This window comes from Tupaia chinensis, unplaced genomic scaffold (genome assembly GCF_000334495.1).
Source record: "Tupaia chinensis unplaced genomic scaffold, TupChi_1.0 Scaffold140508_1, whole genome shotgun sequence".
Lineage (NCBI taxonomy): Eukaryota > Metazoa > Chordata > Mammalia > Scandentia > Tupaiidae > Tupaia > Tupaia belangeri.
In genome coordinates this window covers 780,683-790,893 of record NW_006200383.1, presented here as the reverse complement: position 1 = coordinate 790,893, position 10,211 = coordinate 780,683, and positions in this window count along the sequence as shown.

Below are 10,211 nucleotides of genomic sequence, written 5' to 3'. Positions count from 1 at the left end.
GTTCATGTCCCGGATCCCGTTGCTTAAAACTCACGCTGGGCGCGTGTGTGTGCATGCCCAAGATCCCTAGAGGAGAATGGAGGAGAAGGGATTGCAGCATGACCATCCCCCCTGGGGGGTGATTTCTCGCTTTCTGTCTCTCTGTCTCTCTCTGTCTGTCTGGCGAGCGCACACGCCCTATAGCAAAAACCTCTCCAAAAAAAAATAAAAGGGTTATTTTAATACTATTTAAGGAGGTTTCCTTTAAGGAATATAATTTTCGTATGCATTTTTGATTGCTGCTGTTGCCAGCAAATAACTCATTATGTGACAGAATATATTGATATCATTGGCCAGCCCCATGGCACAGAGGTTAACTGTTGCTCAGAGGGAGCAGGATCCCACATAGTCAACCAGAGCTCGAGTCCTGGTCACAATGGCTTAAACAAACATTCCAGGCACACATGTATGTGTCCAGGATCCTGAAAAGATTGTGTATTTGAGGAGGAAGGATTGCAATATGATCAGGCCCCACTGAGGGCTGCTGTCTTTCCTTATATCTCTTTCACTCAGGCAAACATGTACCCTCTGGCATAATAAAATAATAATACTATTTTTCATTGTAAAAGGGTCCATACTTCAATACCTGGGGTTCTTTTGCTCAAAAAAGTCTTCTGGGGAAATATATAATTTTTATAATTTAATCAATCACTTATTACATCCCAGGAATCCTATACTAATTTGTGAAGAAATAAGGCACAATTAGTACGAGGCTGGTCTAATAGAGCATATCATGTAAAAAAGAGATGAATTCTTAAGCAGTCCATGATTCTGCAATGTAACTGTTAATCTAGAACTATAACTAAGACAGTTACAGAGTTACAACAAAAGAAAGAAAGTCATTATTTCCTGGGTAGAGGCAATGAAATTAAGACTTTGTAGAAGATATGCTCTTTGATCTGGGCTTTGAAGGGTGACAAGAATTTGGTCAGATATAGAAAGGTTAGGAAGAGTATTTTAGGCAAATGTTGGAGAATAAATAAAGACATCTAGGTGCATAGGGCATCTGGGATCACAGGCCCCAACAGGAGAAGTTGTAGATAATGAGGTCGAATTGTGAACAGCCATGAATTTATTTGGGCAAGGTTTAGCCACATAAGAAATACGTTACAAGTGATCTCTGTGATTATTTGAAAAGGAAAGAGGCTAGCAGCAAGGTGTCACCAGGATCACGCCAAAATAATGGGAGCACGAGATGATCTCAGTGGGGTAAACTCCAGAAAAAATCGAGTGAAAATTAATCAGGGAGGCATTGTGGGCATTAATTTACAGAGTTTGTGATATAATTTATTTTAGAAAGTGAATAAGAGAAATCATAGATGTATATCATTGAGATTCCTGGTAGATGAGGATATGTTTCATCAACTGACAAAAATCCAGAAAGAATGACTTGGGAGAGTGAGAAAAAGCATGTACTTGTAGTGGAATTCAGAGTACTTGACAAGGCTAAGAGTGCAATGATGACATTGAGTTTCAGCTGCAAATACGCATTTGGATTACATGAAATTGATACGGCTGCAAACGCTTTTAAAATGATTAACAACCAATGAAAATGGCTAAAACTATATAAATACATAGAATTAGGGAAAAATGGTTTCAGCTGTAAATTTAAGTACTTTACAATAACCCCTCTTCCTTTGTACAACAGATATTCTTATTGTTGTTCCAACATAGGGGAGCTGCTGAAATATTGATTTATCTTTTGAGCCTTCTAATGGCAGCTTTTGAACTGGTCTCTTGGACTCTTGCCGGCAAACATGTAACACTATCTAAAATACTGACTCTTCAAGTCCTGACTTCCTTGGTCACCTTAAATCCGATGTTTTTCTATACAGCCCACTGAGATGCCAGAAAATTTAGACTGCTATCTATAGACTCTGTTCTTTGTGGTAAATAAACAAATTGCTGAACAGAAAATATCTAAAGAACAATTCAGATCACCACAATACATTATTCTTCTTTTTGAACATGGAACTCTAAATCCTTGGCTTAGATTTTTTTCTTTTCTGATCATTTCAAATGGTCATCTTTTAAAACCACTCTTTCTAGATTTTATAGTTTCTCAAAGTGGGAGGATTAATCTGGTAACAAGATCTCTATCACTGCAGATAGGAGTTTTCTCCATAGCATCTTGAATGTAGTGCTATTAAAGGATGAAGACAACATGCTTTAGTTAGTTATATTCTTTTTTCTCTGACTAAACTTCAGAATTGAATCATATTTTATTTTGTATTTCTTTTTTCCCAGAGTTTAGTATCTGGCATTAAAAGTAATATTTGTGGGACCACAAGTTGACATGGTGGTTAATGTGCTGACATGGTCAACCATCATCCAAATCCTGGACCTGGTGGCTTGCTTTCTCACTTTCCCTCACTCTCTCTCTGACTCTCTCTGGTGAGCACTTTGCCATATAGCAAATTTTAAAAACACCTTAGCATCCTTCTCAACTTCTTGATGGCTCCTACCACTGTTTCATACTGCTTTTCTTTTCCTTTTTTTTTTCCCAGTATATATCACCATCATGAAATAATGTTTTTTTTTTTCCTTATCAATAAAACTTTTCATTCCTCAAAATCTGGTTTAACAACATCTCCTCAGGGAAGGATTCCTAAATCCCTTCCTTTCTTTTGCTTCTTCAATATTTTGCATTTTATTGTTTTGAATTTTACTTATTGTGTTATCACATTCCTGCCTTTTTTGTGGAGATAAATTAATGCAGAGTTAACATATAAAAATTTTCCAAACATCTCAAATTATCCCTGTGCAGAAGGATCACAGGCTGTGCTTAAGAGCTTTACTTGCATTTTCTTGTTTAAATTTCATGTGTACAAACACACATACACACACACACACAAATACACAGATACATATACAAACTATGGTGTAGGTATTATTAGTTCTAATCTATATATGAAAAAACTGAGGTTCAGAAAATTTAGAAAAATTATTGAAATCGAACTAAGACAGCTAATAAATAATAGACTAAATAGTGGACATATTTCTCAAAATCTTTTTAATTTCTATTCTTGCTGCTTATTACAGTATCTAGCATTAGGTAAGTACTACAAAAACTTGTAGGGACCAGTAGATGGCGTAATGGCTACATCGTTAGACTCCCACTTAGTCAACCTCAGTTCAAATACCAGACCCCGTGGCTTAAACTAACACCAGGCATATGTGCTTGTGTGCCCAAGATCCCGTGAGAAGAATAGAGAAGGGATTGCAGCATGGCCATCACCCTGAAAGGTGATTTCTTGATTTCTGTCTCTCTTTCTCTCTCTGTCTTTCTGGCAACCACATGTGCCCTATAGCAAAAAACTCTCAAAAAAATAAAATAAAATAAAATCTTGTAGTATGGGTCAGCCTCACAGTCTAGTGGTTAAAAAAGCCAGATACCACAAGGCTAATTGTGGTTGGATTTCTGACTCTGGTGACTTCAACAACATGCTGGGTGGGTGGGTGTCCAAAATTCTTACTGGACAGAGAGATATGAAAGAGAAGGGATTGTGGTGTGGCCATGCCCTATTAGAGTGTGTGTTCTCTCTCTCTCTCTCTCTGTCTCCATTTCTTTTTAGCAAAGACACATACCCTCTGGCAATTAAAATATTTTTAAAAGTGTTGAAAAGAATAGCATTACTATAAAATACATTATATTATTGTGTTATATTACATTATATTGCATTATGTTGCAATGAGATGTAATAAGCGATGATTATACTTGCCTATTTATTTATTTATTTTTGAGATTTTTGCTGTAAGGAGCATGCATTCTCTGGAGAGACAGAGACAGAAGTCAAAAAATCACCCCCCCCCTCAGGGGGATGGCTATGCCACAATCCCTTCTCCTCCATTCTATTCTCAGAATTTTGGGCACAATGCACACATGCCCAGCATGAATTTTAAGCCACCAGATCCAGGACTCGAAACACAGTTGACTATATGGGAGTCCAGCAATGTAACCATTATGCCATCTGCTGCTCCCTAATATGCTATTTTCAGGGTTAAAAACTTGTATGTTGTTCACCAAGCAGAAAATCTGATTCATCTTCACTTACTTTAGGCAAAACAATGAAAAGATAGCAATGAATCATTTAGTCAAAAAACCCAACCATATTTTAACAAGTGAAGCTTATATCTGTGTCTTATAATTATAGGCCTTCTACATACAAGGCACGTGTGAGTAAGAAATCTCAGCAATTTAATAATCTTTGTAAAGATAAGTTATAGGCAGACTTCATTTGTAACTTGGTAAACATTTCATTATTGACATAACAAAAGAGATGATTACTTGTGACAACACATTAAAGAAGACTAGGAACCAGGGGCTTAAGTTTTAGTGGTACATCCTGAATGTTCAACTTTTTGTTTATTACATAATGTTAGTCATTTACATTGTGGCTGCTGAAAGAACCAATAGCTATATTAGAATCCGTGTTTGAGAAATAATCAAAACTATATATAGGAAAGATTTGCTTTCCCTGAAGATTGGAAAAAAGAATTGTTTTGTCGTGAGCTCAATAGGCAAACTCAATTTATAGAGTAGTGAATTATCCTCATTAAAAAATATATACTGTATCTAATCATCTATTATGTATTGAAATGCAGCTTAAGTATATAATATAATGAATACTAAAGAGTTATGCAATTCTCAGAATCACTTTTATACCATTACATTGTAACATAGAGCAAAGAATGTTCAAACATGGTATTTCAGGACCAGAATTATATTTAATGGAATCACACACACACACACACACACACACGCACACACACATTTACATAGTCAATTCTTCACAACATATAAGCAAACAAAACTTTGCAAAAGATCAAAAGGGAGTGTATCTTAATTCTCGTTTGCCCTGTGATCTAATATTTTCTTAGGATATCTTGTTTCCTGCCCATTTTGTAGGTATTGAAGTAATTTTAATCATTCAAAGAACTAATGTACTCAAGTAAGTTATTAAATACTCTCTAAATTAAATCTGAAATAGTCTGGTTACTGAATCCTTCATTTTATATTCTTATCAATAAATCCATAATCTGACATCATAAACATATTAGTGAACTAGAGGTTAATACTGTTTGTGGTAGCTTTCACACTCTCACACAAGCTGATATTAGATTAACTTCCAAAAATGGCTTTTTGGAATTTATGAAACCACCAGGGTAGTTTGAAGGAAAGAAGCAGGAAATAAGACATGTATATAGATTTGTAAAATGTTTTCACTTCTTGCATTAGTTGGATTTCATATACATGTTCATTCATATAATGGATCAAGGGGTGGGCCAGGCATTGTTGTGTATGTTATTGAGAGACTAGAGTTAGTATTCTGAAATAATCAAATAATTGTTGATTATTAATTTGGATGTCCCATCTCTACAGGGAAAAAGTCGATGTCCATAAACTACTCAATTTTTCTACTTTGCATAAAATATAGTTTGTGGTATGTGCTATTAGAAAACAACATAGTGTCAGTATTTCCATAATAAAATAAAAATTATTTTCGAGGCAGTTAATATGTTTTATATTTAAATTTTGCAAACAGTAAGGAGAAAAATAAAGAGGCAAGACATTTATGGGACACAGAAATGGATTATTATCAGTTGATGATAACGTGTATAGTATCCCCAACTAACCTATTGTGAAATATATTCATGTTAGAAAATTCACTTTACAAGCTAAGTGATATATAGGGATTGAATGTATAAAAGAAATAATTTAAAATCATTTTATATATATATATATAAAATGATTTTGATACCAAAAATTACTTTCTACATCATGAAAGAGTGAGCAAAAGATAAAAAGAGGAATTCTACATATTTCTCTGCAATTAGTTACTTTTATTTTAATTCCTTATAAATTAGTGTTTTATGTTTAGTAACTCTGACTAAAGTGGAGAAGTGAAATAACAGATCATCTTATCAGAAAACCACTCTTAGTTTATAATACAGTGGCTTCACAGTGTTTGCCAAGGAACTACATACACTTGTCATTTTATCTGTTGTCCAACTCCTGGGGGAAAAGAGTTCTTACATACTTCAGAAACTCTTGTTTGACATCCTGGGTTCCTTGCCTAAATGTCATCACTAAAACCAAAGCTATAAACAAGTATGAGAGCAAAAATATAATAAATCTGGTACAAAAAATATATGGTAATTAAAGTCTCTCTCTTTCTCCAAGCACTACTTCTTCAACTGATATTGGCTGGAGTGATTAAGTTTGAACTGCCTGAATTCCGCTTAATGTACTCTTCGTGTTGCACGGTGAAGCAAGACTGGAGTTTGGTATGAGTTATATTAAAGGCACGTTAGGTAGAGATCTCAAGGGACAAGTGAAGTAGGATATTAGAAATCTTTTATATCAGCATGCTGAGGACAGAAGTCTTACTGCTTTTTCCTGTTTTTAAACTTTCTTCCATAGGGCCTGGAATGAGTTATGCCCACAGATAGTAATAGATTATTTTGGCCCATTTGACCCCTAAAAATTGATGTGTAGTCTTTATGCTTCTAATTAGTTCCTATGATGATGGTCCTTAAGAGCAGAGCATAAGTTATAAGAGATGGAGGAAATTCCTTGCAATGGCTACATATTTTCAAAACTTTTCAAAATATTTTTCTGTTTTTTTTGAATATAGAAAATTTTTGTTGATTTAATTTGTACTGCGCTTGTTACTTTATGATACTCATATGAATACCATCACAAAGAGTAATTTCATAAAGGTCATGATTAGCCATTGGGGTTTCTACATTTTTCACAAGTTATCTTACAGCTATATAATTTGACACAATGTTAAAGACATCTTTACTAGTTGTGTTTGGAGATATTTTAGTGAGCATGTACCACACATAATTCTATGTATTCTATAAATGTAAACTTATTAAAATATAACAATCCTATGAGAAAGATCACACTTCATTTTAAAGAGTATTTCGCTCAAGTCCGTATAGTCAGTGACTGTAACTAAACTAGACAACCTGGCTACAAATCTGTATTCTTAACCATGATTCTAAAAGCTTATATTAATAACTACCATTAATTTGGCACATACTATATGCCATTTGTTTTTATTACCTTTTCTCTTTTTCATTCCAAGTCATTTGAATTCCGTAAGTTTAGATACCGAGGGATAGAAAGTTTGAGTTCAAGTGATTTGCTGAAATTTCCAGTGACCGTCTTAATTCTTTATAAGCAATAGCATTTTAAAAATTTATCTATTGAATGAATGAAAGCATTTTTGAAAATCTGGTCCTACTTGCTTCACTTGCAGTTATCCTTCTAGTTTAAGTAAAAAGCAACTGACGACTTTCACTTCCATCCCTTTCAATCTTGAAAGAAAAATAAAAATATACTTATTTACATGAAGTCTTTCTCATGTTAAATAACTAAATCTAAATTCTAAAGACTTTTCTTTGTATTTTGAAAAATCCATGTAGACCATGACAAACAGAGGATGGCCATCAAAAGTCATGAGATTATGGAAGCATTCCATGGAAATGAAACACTGGGGCTATTTCAGATACCTGAACTGCTACATAGAATATACTATAACAAAATCATATCAGTAAACTGCTATAAGGCAAGGCTTTCCCGCTGAGTTCAATAGTCAGGGTATATTTGACAGGCAGACAGACAAAACCCTAAAGTGGAATACAGCTAGCATGACTCACTATTTAAATGTCACTAGATTTCACCTACGCTAAATTTTCAAAGATGAATTGTGTTGGGGAGGCTTATAATTATGAGGAAGAACTAATTTTATGCTAAAATAAGTCACATATATTTGGGGGACAATACCTAAAATAATTGTCCTAGCAGGTTAATATCATTACAATATATAAAAGGAAAAAGAGTAGTACAAAAGACCCCTTTGCTGTTTGATAATTAAACACCTGGAGAGAGAAGGAATAAAGTTATTTATAACATGTTCATTAGACATTAAAATTACAGACTGGAAAAATTGTTCAAGTTTAAAAGTAAAGCAACAAAATACAATGGGTAAGAATTGGAGCACCTTGCTTTTTTTCTTCTTAATTGCCCAAGCTCCATTTTTTAAGGAAAATGTGGCATCAGATACGATTGCATCTCTACTTTAGATCAATGACAGCCCTTTGAGAGGTCAATATACATAAAGTATTACGAGTTATCTTAAAGTCTTACAGCCAACACATTTTCCCAGAAATTTGGCCTATTACTCTAGAAACATTTTTAAAATTCAGTTTCATGCCATCTCTACTCAAATCAAGATCATGAGTTCAGATTTTTACATTGTCCTTTACATGTTGTGAGAAAGAAACATTTTACCAAGTACACCAACGGATAATCATGTTTTAGTAGCAAAGTAAGATTCCAAAGCAGATAAATGCACTGATATGTGAACAATCAAGACTATTAATATGAAAAATGCAAAACCAAAAAAAAAAGAGATGACGTCCCCGTGAAGTGTTCTGACATGAAGCATGTATGAGTATTGCTCAAAATGGATGGCTTTTATTTTTTTTACTTTTATTTATTTATATATATTTTATTTTATTTTATTTACATTTTTAATACACTCAATCATATTTTTTAGCTTACAAGGTGATCATTTCAATATGTGAACATATCTCCCCAGTCCAGTTGATCAAAATATACCAATACTACCTCCCTGTCTCAACAATGCTGTCCCCGTATTCCTCCTCCAAATGTTTTTCCCCAGGCCACACTCCTCCATGCACACCACATCTGGCATTCACACCCACCTCTTTTAAATGTATTTGTTTAATTTTGAAAAAGCAATTTAATTGTTTTGTATATATTAAAGCATAAAAACGTTATTTTATTTTTAAGTGCTAGGAAGAGTATCATGTTTTGGATTTCATATTCTATAATTATAGAGTTCTTCAGTTGCTTTGAACAGTTCCCATTTTACCTGAAAATAGGGTATAAAGACTTTAATATATAAAAATAAAATGAATATAAATTTGACACAGAAATTGGTCTAAATGACAAATGACTTTTGGACAGAATAGATTGACTTTCAGAAGAATTTGTAAACACCGATAATGTACTTTGAATTTAAAACTAACATAAAGCCACCATATTTACTTTATGAGATGGATTTTTAATTTTTTAATTTCAGACTTGAAATATTAATTTTTCTGAAATGTTTCTAAAAGACTAGACATACATAAAGTAGGAAAAAAAATCTTTGGAAAATGTGTTTAGAGGTCTTTGCATTTTTTTTTTATAAAAGCCAACAATATATTTATGCCATTGCTCTAGGTTGTAAATCACTCATTAATCATATTTGCAAGACATACAGAAAAAGCTTGTATGTCTTTGGATTCAAATAAAAAATCATATTTCTCTGATAAATAAACATCATCATAAACTCTGCAGCAGGTACATAAATCACTTGGGTAAATTATTCTTTCAAATATATTATATTATGTTCAAAATATCCTGTTAGCTATTCTACAATTAAGTGGTTGATTTTTCTTTTTAAGTGCAGCTCATATTTTCATAGAGTTAGTTTTATTTATATAAAGTAACTCTTGATGCTGAAACATATATTTCAATCTGAATGTTCTGATTTTCCCATTAAAGATTACTTATGATTTTCCTAAGTAAAATATGAGTATTATAGTATATTAAAATACGTTATTTTTCACCACAGCTTGTAATTGGTGATTCAAAATAATGTGAATGTGAGTGTTTCTTATTTTTTAAACTGTGCTAAGATGAACATTGAGAATTCTGTCTTTTCAGTTTAACTCCTCTATTTTATTTACACTGGTTTCGTCCACACTTATAAATATGAGTGTATAGATTGGAATAAAGCTTATATAGTATTTCTGTCATTTATAGCATATTTGCATGTCAATTCAAATTTAAATGTGTTTTATGCAAAATTTTAGCAGTTCTTTATCATATGTGGGCTTTTTTGCAATCACTCTTCTTTTAATGACTCTATAAGTAAATTTATTTACAGATATATGACATTAAAATGGTAATTTTTCTACGAAAACGAGAGATTATGTGACCAGTTAGTGTCTTTCAGATTTTTTACAGCTATTTTTCTTTATAAAATGACAAAGTCAAACAACTTTTATTGTTTTCTATTTTAGGATTAGAATAAAGATATTTTCCATCTCAAGCATATATACAAGAAATTTTTTTAGAGAGATTT